Genomic DNA, 13,430 nt, shown 5'->3' with positions numbered 1-13,430 from the left:
TAAGATCAGGGATATTTGCTGTGTAGTATGTACAATTGTATGGAGCAACAATTATTTACAATAGTGATGGAAAAATAATAATATGGCAAGAGATATATGATTTTGATAATCAAATATAAAGTACACAATCAAGATTTGTGTGTTATTGGACCACAGGTGAAATGAAAGAAGGAAAATTAAAATACAATAAAAAGAGAATAAGGAAGGCCAGTCAAACAATGCAATTAAACAGAGAAATAAAATGAGGAAACTAAACATAAGGAATAGAAAAAAAACTAATAAAATAAAAGTGGTAAGAATAATGACAAGATAATAATAAAACACATACACAATATAATTCCAGCTCTGTGGGATAGGAAAATGATATTTGTCTCAGTTTCTCAGTTTTGGGGGTTCACCTTGTGCTCCCTGTTTTATATGTCTCTGGACCCTTTGTAACTCCACATCTTATTGTCTCACTTGGAGGAAGGAAAAAAAGAGAGAGAATCCAAAAAAAATAAAGATGATAATAAGCCTTCCACCGATTTTAAACCTGTTCAGCAAGTTCTGCTGGTCTTCCTAGACGTCATAGGATGAATGGGTGTGGGCTTCACTTTTCTCCCTTCCTTTGGTTCTGAGAAGATGGGGACCATGTCTGGGTCGTAATATTCAGTTTCCTGGCCACCAGCCCAGGTCTTCCATGAGCTTCCAGGCTCAAATCATCCACTCAGCTGCTCTCGGTGTGAGTTAATCTCCAGTGCGGAGTCTGAGACAAATGCAGCAACATGTTTCTGCCCAGCCCTTCACTCTGGGTGTGCAGTGCCAGACAAGCAGGCTGTATGGTTCTGCTTAGCTACTGTCTCTAGGCACATAGTGCCAGACAAATGGGGTGCATGGTTCTACTCAGCCACTCACTCTGGGTGTGTGCAGCTAAAATCACCCTCCAGACATGCTTCCTTAGGAAGCAGCTACCCACAGTTCCCAACAAGTGCATGGCTCTTCACACAACCCCACTTTTCAATCAGTCTGTAGACTATCTGATTCAGGGTCCATCATGGCCCACCTTCTCTCTTCTCCAGGTGTTGCCTGACACCCTGATTTCTCTGGTGCTGGTGTCTACAGTCCCAAAAGATGCTTACCACCTCTGTGAGCCTCTCACTTCATCTCTATTCCCCTCAGCGACTTCTAACATCCAGGTCCCTTCTAATGTCAGTTTGTCCTCCTTGCTCTGGTAAGGGAGGGAGCTGGTGATCTAACTCTTCTCCCCGTATCCTGTGACAGGTGCTGGGTCGGCGCCACAGCAGCCTTGGTCCCGGTGCAGATCCCAGGGACCTTACCATCCCAGTGCAATCTCCTCATTATAGGTTTTTCAATGTCCTCTGCACTTTTTTTTTTTGCCTTCAAACTTCATATAAGCTAGGATTCCATTGGCTGTTCATTTTATTCCTCAGAAGATCAGCTAGGTGTTTCAGCTGGGCATGCCTACCTCACCACCTTCTTCCAACCTCCAATTTCATAATATTTTGAACTCTTGTATGTATCCCATATCTTATTTTGTTAGGCACATTGTCTTTCTCTATAAATTTGCAAGAACAATAAAAGTATGTATTGAATCAATACCCAATGTGCAAAAGATCATTGGTTGTCAAGAAAAAAAAAAAACTTTTATTTCTTTTCTATCATTGCAATTACATTTTCTCCTGAAATAATATTTCCTAAAATGCAAATTTAGCCATGAATGACCCAATGATGTCTTAATGCCTTAAGAAAAATGACTCAGTTGAGTTGTCAGTGGTTCAGTGAAGGTTCAGAAGGCAGTGTTTGCAGTGCCCTTTCACAGGACAGTGAGAGGATATTTTCAAAGATGGAAGTATGCAGAGAATAAATTAACAGGCTGGGGCCAGGATCTATTGCTGTCCAGTGAAAAATGAAAACGAAAGTGATAAAAGCAAAATCAGAGCCACTCCTATATGGTACTGATGTCATAATTTAGTGCAGAAAGAAAATAATTGGAAATTAGAGGTACATCCACAGAGTCCAACTGAAAAAAAAAAAGCTCTCTGCCAGAAACTCTCTCCACATTCCACATGATATTAAACATCTGTTTAAAATTAAACTGATCTTCTAAATATTTCCAAATAACTTTAGAACTAACAAAATATAAACAAAATACTTTTATTTTTTCTATTTTTCTTAGTCTTGTTAAGGCAAACACATAAAACCACACACAGACACCTACAAGCACACACAGATTTTATGTTCTATATTTTTCTAATTTTTCAATTCCCATACCCAAACACTTATGTGTTGAATAATACCAAAGACACACAGTGATAACATGCTATCTAAAAGTGGATGGAGAATATGATTGGACAAATATGCAATTACATATACACATATATACACAGTCTGAGAAAAAATTGGTTCTTTTGCATCATTTGTAGGAACTGTCAGAAAGATCCTTTACTAGATTAGATGATAATGAAAAATAAAAGTAGAAGTAGTTTATTTAAACTATGAATCATTGATTTTAACCTGCTTCACAGTATACTTACAGCGTAGCGATGTAGTTTACTAAGTAATTAATTGGAATTATGAAAAAAATAACATGTAGTAGGAACTATGAAGCATTTAATACATCCTCAGAAACCTTGTAAGTAAATGTCATATTTGACAAAGTAGTTTACTTTCAGAAACACCATCTGCAAAGACTATTAGAACTTAGGAAGAGATGTCATGCTTGATAAAGTTGGTAATGCCTATGCATATTTGAAGAACTAGCAAGCATTTCAAAAGTTCAGGGATTAGAGAGTCTAGAGCAGGGGTGTTGAACGCATTTTCACCAGGGGCCACATCAGCCTTACAGGTGCCTTCAAAGGGCCAAATGTAATTTAAGACTGTATAAATGTAACTACTCCTTAACAGTTAAGTGAGAGCTTGGCTTTGCTGCCTGATAGAAACAAGTTGCCAGGATGGATAAAACAAGGTGGAGGGTCAGATTTGGCCCATGGGCCTTGTGTTTGCCACCTGTGGTCTAGAGAAAGAAATCATGAGTTTTAATATATGTAAGAACTAATCCAACTGGATAGTATGAATATGTTCAATTTAGATCATGTCAGTTATATCTCAATAAAATTTATAAAAATGGTTCAGTAAAAGTTTGGATGTACTTTCAGTAAAAGTACATCCAATAATGGATGTACTTTTACTTTCAGTAAAAGTACATTCTTAAAAATCCAGATCTGGCAACCCAGTATTGATTTGACCATCTCACTTTGCATGCCTTGGGAAGATTGGCCCTCCATTAGTGTCAGGCAATATTGGCAAGAAGTAAAGACCATTTCTATCTAAGTCAACAAAATTCTAGCTGAGTAGCCAGATCCTTGGACTATGCCACATCCTTGGACTATGGGATTTCCCTTTTCTATGTTTTCATTTTCTTGACTGTGGAGCAATGTCCTTGGGGTGAACAGTTCAGAGGCTACAGGAGTAAACAAATCCTCATTTACTCTGACAATGACCTCAACTCTAAGAAAAACATCAACACAAAAGGTTATCTCATCTGATATAGCCATAGTCACTGGTACTTCTGTGGGTGTACTTTCAGAAGAGGCACATTCTCTAGTTTGGTACAGTCTCCTCCAAACCCTATTAATCACATTCAGTGTTTTTGTTACAATTATGGTTTCAGCCTGGCCCCTGTAGTTTTACCACAAGTGACACCAGCAAACCAAATTCTGCACATCAGGGATCATGGTAGTACTTGGAGACCAGGTTCCCCTCAATAGTGCTAGGAGTGACAGGATGACCCCTGGGGAACAGGGAACCAATTCTTGTTCTCCCCTAAGCACTAGAGATCATCACAACTCTTTCCTTCCCAAGGTGAGCTCCGGACCAATGAAATAATACTGGAATCCAAGCCACAAAATAGGACCACCAAGCAATGTAATCTTTCCTAGATGGCCTTTGTCAGCAATGTGAATTAGACCAAAACTGGAAGAAGGTAAAATTCTTTGCAAGTCACTAGCAATATTCAGACTGGCTATTCTTGTTCAAAATCAGGTTCAAGACAATGCTCCAACTTCTCAGAGAGGAGGGAATGAGGCTTCCCTATAGACTTAGGCTATTCGTGATTTTTAAAAAGATTTTATTTATTTACTTTTAGAAAGATGGGAAGGGAAGGAGAAAGAGAGAAACATCAGTGTGCAAGAGATACATCAATCAGTTGCCTCTTGCACGCCCCCAACTGCAGAACCTGGCCCACAACCGAGGCATGTGCCCTAACTAGGAATTGAATCTACAACCTTTTGGTTCTCAGGTCAGCACTCAATCCATTGAGCCACACCAGAAAGGACCTATTCATGATTTTTTTTCCCGGAAATTGGCAAGAGAGAAGAAACATCTACCTTCCTTTATTACACTAGGATGACTGATATACATGGTGGGGACCCACCAGGTGGCAGAAGTAAAAAGGCTTATGCCACAGCAACTGGCAGTGACAAAAATCTGGCAAGGACCATGTTTTGGATAGGTTAAAAAGCACAGTACTATTCATTAAGGTTTCCACACTTCTAGAATTTATAAGAAATCTCCTACAGTATAAGTTATCATACATGGGATCAATTATGGTAAATGGCTCCTTCACAATGTTATTTCCTCATTGTTCTTACACTAAACCAGGTCTTAGTATCTGGGTCCCTTTCTTCAAAAAGACCTACACAAAGGCCCCTCTAGGCTAGTGGATATCCACATGCCAAAAATTAATTTAGACACAGAAATAAACCCATGAAACCATCATAATCATATTAATGAACACACCCATCACTACTGTATTTACCACATGCCCTTATATAGTTTCCCCCAGTTCTAATGGGTTCTCCAGGTGACCTTAGGTTCCTTTCCTTGGCAGTAAATTAGTTTGTACTTTATGAATTTTTGTATGATTAGAATCATAAAATGTTTCCTTTTTTCTGGTGTCCTTAATCATGCATAATTGTGATAAGATTCATAAATGGTATTCTATTTATATAAATAGTTCATTATTTTCATTGCTAGGCAATATTCTATTGTATGGCTATACCATTATTTATTTAACCATTCATTTGGTAATGGAAATTTGGGCTGTTTCTGATTTTTAGCTATTACAAGTAAAACTACATATTTAAAGTAAAAAAAAAGAGAAAGAAATCATGAGTTTGAAGAAAACACCTGAGACTATTGCTAATGAAAACAATCACATGAAAATCATTCTGTATCAAATTTTCCCATCTAAACAAGTTATTTGTATTTTGTAGGTAACCACATATTCTAATGTTTAATATTTCTTCTCTGCTTCCAGCTAACATCTTGATTTGCCCGTTGATGCTCATTAAATATTGCTTCTGTGTTCATACTAACATGCAGCATCCTTTCAAATTAAAAAATAGTAGCTAACAACCTCATCCCTTCATTCTGGACACATCATTGCCATTCAAGTATGTTTTCTTGTGGAAGACTCTGTGCTAGAAACTACAGCCACCTGCCTTACTTCAGGGATCTCATAGTTTGATACACATGTGCATTGAAATGGCACTTCATGAACGACCCATTGCCATAAACTCCCACAATGAACATGTATTGTAAGCCATATCTTCACAGAAAGGTAGCTAGCAAGACTTCAAAAGAGCTGTGCTGTGAAGAATAAATAGTAATCATTAGGTGGCAAGAATCTAGACAGGGAAGCGAATAGTGCATAAATTTCCATAAATGTACTTTCATATCTATATTTCTGAGACCCTAGAAAAGTTGCACTAACAGTCTTCATCAATGCATTATACTCTTGTAGTTTTCTATAAAAGAAATATTAATATTCAGTTGTTTCCACGTAACTACAAATTTCACAATTTCATTTGCAGTAATTAGGACAAATTCACTAAGTAAAAAAGCATTTAACTGGCAGACTGTTCTAGAAGATCCTTGCTCATTTTTTTCTGTACAGGTCTGATACCTACTCTATAATTAATGATATTTTCTTTATTCAAAACAAAAAGATGTAAATGGCAATGTATATTAAGAAAGTTCTTGCCCTGGACAGACTATAAAATATGCTGAGATAACCCATTGCTTTGAAGTAATTTTCTTTTCAATGTGAAAGAAAAGCCTTTTGTCTTTGTTTCTTTCTAAAACTGGGAGTAAAGAGCTGCTCAGACTTTAGAGAAACAAAGAAAAACTCTCACAAAGCAAAAAGTTAAACAAATCAGTAGAAACTGGATTTAATGGTAGTATAATATCTAATTTTTGTTTAACATCATTTGGTAAAGGACAAAGGGCAATCACCAGGTAACTAACTTTTGGCTGAAATTTCCTCTGTCATGAATTCATCTCCATTTCTTATTTTAAAAGAATCGAAATTAAATTTGGCCAGGATTTTGGCCAACACTTAAAACTTTGTACAAGTAGATAGGGATTTATAATTAAAGAAACCATAATAAAACCAATATTATTTTCTGTATGCTTTCTTTGTTTAGACAGTATGCTGGAGGGACAGCCTTAACCTCACAGAGCTCTATTCATTATTGACAAATTGTCAGAAGCATACTATGTTGAAATTGTGTATACTATAATAGGTCAAAGAATCAGGCAGGATATTGATAATCTATATAACATATAGTTAGCTACAAAATTGGTGAGACTAATACAGTCATCACAACCTAGTGTTGGTACATATAGCTGTCTTGAAAAGAATTCTCTAGAATGAGAGAGAAAGAAATAAAATTACGGTTCACCTATGTTGTAGACTTGGATAACAAATGAAACAAACAAGTGATCATCTACTATAATTTAGCATAAGACCAAGTTTACTTTTTAAAAGACAAACATGAGGCTCATAATATTAGGGTACATTTTTAATATATTATTTTAAGAGATACAGTTTCTAAGTTCATGACCATAGATATGTCTCTGTTAAAAAAATAAGATATACCTGGCTGGCATAGCTCAGTGGATTGAGCACGGGCTGTGAACCAAAGCATTTCAAGTTTGATTCCCATTCAGGGCACATGCCTGGGTTGCGGGCCAGGTCTCCAGTGGGGGCCGCATGGAAGGCAACCACACATTGATGTTTCTCTCTTTCTCTTTCTCCCTCCCTTCCTCTCTCTAAAAATAAATTAATAAAATATTTTTTTAAAAATAGGATACAGCCATATATTCAGTAAATCACAGAGAAATGAAAAAGTAGAAACTTGCTTGGCATTATAGTCATTTTGGTATAAGAACAGAATATTTTCAGTCTAATAACTCTGTGTTTGGTTTTGTGAAAGTCAACTTGCTTTCTGGGTAAGACAATGAAAAATCAAGGGTAAATACCTACTTTTGTGAATATTAGAATAGCATCCCAAACACAGTGGGTGGTAAACAAAATTCACAATGGATTGGCCACCACGAAATAAGATTCCCATCCATTCCTCTTAATTTTGCATAATAACTGTGCATTTTTTTCCTCTTCTTTACAATTCCTTTCCCACTTCTGAAGACTGGTATAAAACATTATAGTGCAGGTGTGTCAAACTCATTTTCACGTGGGGCCACATCAGCCTCATGGTTTCCTTCAAAGGGCTGAATGTAATTTCAACTCCTTAACTGTTAAGGAGTAGTTACATTTATACAGTCCTGAAATTACATTCAGCCCTTTGAAGGCAACCATGAAGCTAATGTAGCCCCCGGTTAAAATGAGTTTGACACCCCTGCTATAGTGTTTACTTCATGGGACCTTAAGTATAGCTGCAAGTATTTGGTGTTTTACCAAGCAAGCAATCAGCAAGAGAATTTCAGGGAGGGGAGGGATCTGATTTTGGTTCAGAATTAAATACACAAAGAACTTTTACACTAAAAGTGGTTTAAAGTGCTTCCAGCTCACCACATCTCATGGTCCACCACATGGACCTAGCTAACTGTGATGTAAGAGAGAAAGGGGAATTGAGCACCAGACCCATAATCTGATTCCCAGTGGACAAAATGGCAGGAAGTTATCATTATTTAAAGCATAAGTGAGAAACAAAAGTACACAGTAAAAATCAATTAAGGCTCATTGTTTGCAGATTGTGTATGAGGAAAACTAAAACATTGTAGTTGTAGATAATAAAGGCTAAGGACAAATAAATAGACCTATGAAATGGCCAGAATATGTTAGCAATGCATCTTTAAGAGGTATGATAACATGTATTCTTCTTTATGGGATTTTTACACATTAAATGTTTTCAGTAGGTCTAGTCTCATGCTGGAGACATGAGACTAGAGACATGAGACATTTCTCTCCCATCTAATCTCATGTCTAACTTCATCAGTGTCTGTTTTTGTTTTTACTCAGAAATCTATTACCTTTCAAAATTACTCTGATAAACCCTATCAATGTCAAGTACTTTTTTTGCTATGTATAATAATCATGTAAATATTACACAAGTGTCTTTCAGAAAACAGGGTATCTTTTCAAGAAAACCTTCAAAATGTGAAAAAAAATTAAACAGTTTGGGTATCATCCTACCATCTTCAAGCTTTCATCTTTTCTTCTGAGAAGTTAGCTGTCATTTCATTGTTAATTTTTAAAAAATATTTTTATTTTTCTGGATGTGTTTAATATTTCACATTAATTAGTTTCTTTCAGTTTTATTACAGTGTACCTATTTATTACTTCTGTGTGTGTTTCTTCTATTAGGTTTGGTAGCTGTTCGTATTTGTGTTGTGACCTTTCAAGGCTGTGTAGGTTCATGGTATATGCTCAGAAGGAATAATATTCACAGAGCCATTGGGATATCTGGCATGCCTTTATACATGGATAGGTGAGCCACACATGCTGCAAGGTCTCCCTGCATGTAACATATCATGGGCCTTGCTCCCCAGTGTGGCACCCATTGCGGCACCTGTCCCATTGTGCGTCTCTCTGCATGCCTCTTTAGTGAGAAGCCCCTACTTGTTTAAGTATGAGAGGGGAACAAAGCCAGAAAAATGCCAGAACATTACACAACATAAAATAATTCTGTGCATAAGTCTGTACATAATCCACTCTATGTTATGGGAAAAGTTTATTGGACCCAGTCTCAAGGTTTTCAGAATACTGTTTATCAGACTCCTCCAACACTATGGGAACATTGTTTTGTCCTGCCCCCCAAAAGTTTTGTAGCATTAGAATGTATCACACTAAAAATCTGAAAGAATTCACTATAGAGTAATCAAGAATTAATAGTTTTTAATTTTAATTTTCTGACATTTTAAAATTTATAGTACATGGTTATTTATGTAGATAGGTTTTTTTACTTTTTATTAAAATGTATGATGTTCTCAATTTATTTTGTAACCCAGATATACCTGAGGTCCTAGGAGTCTATAGCTCCTAATAAATTCTATATAAGTTTCTGTAGGTCTAGATTGTGGTTTAAGCTTTGACATCTGACATGTAAATAAGCTTCTTCAAGCCTCAGTTCTTTTACCTTTAAAATGATAAGGGATAATACAATTATATCATATGGCTATTTGGGGATTTAATGTATTTAAAATAAATTATTTACTTGGTACTTGGTAAGCACTGAGAATTATTACCAGTTTATTCTAACATAAAGGGTTTATCCCTTAATCATCTTAATCAATGATACAATGAGTCAAATGGAAAAACCTGAGTCCGTATTCATGGTTGACACCCCACCCCCAAAATAATACATATCGATGTCTATGTGCCTGCCTTTGACATTCATTAAAAAATACTTATGGGGTGCATACTATGCATGAGATACTCTTCTGGGCATTGTGGCTATGGAAGTGATAAAATAGACCCAACCCCCTAAATGACAACAATAAAAACAAAGAGTTACCACTTGTTTTCATGGAGCTTTTAGTCTTTTAATTTTTTTCCTGTTCTACCTCTTGTCTCTTGTTTATTATCTACTGATGCCATGCTATTTTCTAATACATGTGTCTTGCATTTTATTAATATAAGAAATATATTAATTTTCAGAAGCAAATCACATTTTGCCACTGAGTTTTTTTCAGTGCTTTCTTTAAATGCCTACCTAAATGCTTATTTTTCAAAGTTTGAAGGAAAAATTTAGGGACTGGATCTGAAATGTGGTTTTGTAGATCTGTGATTTAGGGGTTTCTCTCAGACATCAAAGAACACACAGATGGGCCAAAGGCAGCATGATTTGTGAGTAAGCATGATGGTATAAAAACAGAGAGGAGGAAAGAGAAAGGGAAGACTTGTAGATGGAGACATGGCAAATATTTATTCCATGACAAGGGATAGGAAAAGAAAATTTTAAAAGGTGGCTCCATGAATTTTGATCAAAATAATTGAGATTAGAAATGCTATTAATGAGAGATACAAGAGAAATCACTATTTTGGATGTGAGGTTATTCTTTATTTGAGCTGAACTTTAAGTGTTAAAATATTACCCAGAAAAATTAATTGTCAGTTATTTATTAATAGCTACATCGTCAATGCCTAAACTTGTGCTTGAAATATGGAAATGTATTAAACCTGACTGAATGACATTTTGGAAATAAGAATGTCAATAAATAAATGTATTTGAAGAAATAATACCCCCAAATGTCCTGATTCTGGTGAATGAAACAGTCACACAAGTCCATGAAGCACAGAGTCCCAAACAAGTTGGACCCAAGGAGGCCTACATAGAGATCATAATTAAAATGACAAGGGTTAAAAGAAAGAATCCTAACAACCACAAGAGAAAATCAGGTAGTTATCTACAAGGAAGCACCAATTAGACTGTCTTCTAATTACTCATCAGAAACATATCAGGCCAGAATGGAGTGGTGTAAAATATTCAAGATGATGAAAACCAAGGACCTACAATCAAGGCTACTTTACCCAACAAGGCTATCATTTATTTATTTAGTTAGTTTTTTTAAAAATGTTTATTTTTTAAAATGTTTCTTTATTGTTGTTCAAGCACACTTGTCTCTATTTACCCATCCCTGCTTTCCCTCACCCCACCCACCCCCACATCACACCCTAAATCATTCCCCCATTTGCTTTGTCCATGGGTTCTTTACATGTTCCTTTATTGCCTTTCCTCTTCTTTCCCCCATTATCCCCATCCCAACTCTCCTCTGTTTACTGTCAGTTTGTTCTTTAATTCAATGTTTCTGGTTATATTTTGCTTGCTTGTTTGTTTTGTTGATTAGGTTCAACTTATAGGTGAGATCATATACTATTTGTCTTTCACCACTTGACTTATTTCACTTAGCATAATGTTCTCCAGTGTAATCCATGCTGTCATGTTGTAAGTAGTATTTCATTCTATCTTTCTGCTGTGTAGTATTCCATTGTGTACACATACCATAGTTTCTTGGCTCACTCATTTTCTGATCAGCATTTAGGTGGCTTCCAATATTTGGCCTTTGCAAACTGTGCTGCTATGAATATTGGGGTACATAGATTCTTTTGAACTGGTGTTCAGGATTCTTAAGGTATAAACCCAGCAATGGAATTACTGGGTCAAAAGGCAGTTCCATTTTTAGGTTTTAGAGAAAATTCCTGCTGTTTTCCACAGTGGCTGCACTAGTCTGCATTCCAACCAACTATGTATTAGTGTTCCTTTTTTCTTCACCACCTCAGCAGCACTTATTGTTGGTTGATTTGTTAATGATGGCCATTCTGACCCCTATGAAGTGGTATCTCATTGTGGTTTTATCTTCACTGAAGTTTTAATTTGCATCTCTATGATGGCTAGTGATGCTGAGCATCCTTTCATATGTCACTGTGCCATCTGTATGTCCTCCTTAAAGAAGTGTTTTTACAGGTCATCTTCCCATTTTTTAATTGGACTGTTTGTGTTCCTGGAGTGGAGTTGTGTGAGTTCTTCATATATTTTGTTGATCAAACCCTTGTCCAAGTTATTGACAAAATATTCTCCCACATGATTTGTTCCCTTTACATTTTTATGGTATTTTCTTTAGCCATGCAGAAACTTTTTATTTGATGAAATCCCATTAGTCTATTTTTTTTCCTTTGTGTCCCTTACTCTAGGGGACCTGTCAATGAAAATATTGCTGTGTGACATGTATGAGATTTCCTCCCATTTGCTCTCTACTAGTACTTTTATGGTGTTATTTCTTGTTTTTAACTATTTTAACCATCTTGAGTTTTTTTCTTTGTGGATTGTGTAAGTTTGTGGTTGAGTTCCTTTTTTTTTTTTTTTTTTTTTTTTGCATGTAACTGTCCTGATCTCCCAGCATGATTTGTTGGAGAGGCTATTTTTACTCCATTATATGCTTCTGCCCCTTTTGTTGAATGTTAACTGATTGGATGGAGATGAGTTTATTTATGGGCTCTCTCTATTCTGCTCCATTGATTTATGTGTCTGTTCTTATGCCAGTACCAGACTGTTTTGGTTACTGTGGCTTTGTATTATGGTTCAATGTCAGGCATTGTGCTGTCTCTTACTTTGTTCTTCTTTCTCAAAATTGCTGAGGCTATTAAGAGTTGTTTATGGTTCCATATAAATCTTTGAAATATTTGTTCTATATCTGTGAAATATGTAATTGGTATTTAAGTAGGGTGTGTGTTTAATACACAGACTGCTTTGGGTAATATGGACATTTTCATGATATTGATTCTTCCAATCCATGAACACAGAATATGTTTCCTTTTATGTGTGCCTTCCTTAACTTCTTTCTTCAGTATTGTGTAGTTTTCTGAGTACAGTTCTTTTACTTCCTTTGTTAGATTTATTCCTATGTACTTCATTTTTCTTGTTGCTACAGATAATGAGATATTTTTCCTGATTTCTGCTTCTGATATTTCATTTTTGGTGTGCAAATATGCCTTTGATTTCTGAATATTCAGTGGAATTCCTGAAAGTCTATTTTCTTTGCCACATTGGGGAAGTTCTCCATTATTTTTTGAAATGAGTTTTCTATTTCTTGGTCTTCTTCTTCTCCATCTGACACCCCTATGATTTGAGTGTTGGAACATTTGAAGTTGTCTTGGTGGTTTCTAAGCCTCTCTTAATTTTTTGAATTCTCGAGTCTTCATTTTGTTCTGGTTGAATGTTTACTTCTTTTTTCTACTCCAAATTGTTGATTTGAGCCTTGGTTTCCTTCTCTTCACTGTTGGTTCCTTATGATTTATGTTATTGAATTTGCATAGCATTCACTCCTTCCTTTATTTTGCAATCATACTCAACCATTTCTGTGAGCATCTGATTACCAGTCTTTTGAAGTCTCTATCTGATAGGTTGGCTATCTCTTCATTGCTAGGTCCTATTTTTGTAACTGTGATCTGTTCTTTTATTTGGGCCATATTTTTTTGTCTCAGGGTGCCTGCTATGTTCTAAGGGATGGAGACTTAGGTATTCACCAGGGCAAGGCAACCCACATCACTGTGTTATGGCAAAGTATGTGGGGGACATGTCTAAAATGGAACAATGCCAGTTGCTTGTCTCTCCACTGACTTTCAGTCA

This window comes from Phyllostomus discolor, chromosome 4 (genome assembly GCF_004126475.2).
Source record: "Phyllostomus discolor isolate MPI-MPIP mPhyDis1 chromosome 4, mPhyDis1.pri.v3, whole genome shotgun sequence".
NCBI classification, from domain to species: Eukaryota; Metazoa; Chordata; class Mammalia; order Chiroptera; family Phyllostomidae; genus Phyllostomus; species Phyllostomus discolor.
The sequence above is the reverse complement of the archived record's forward strand: the minus strand, read 5'-3'. Positions refer to the sequence as shown.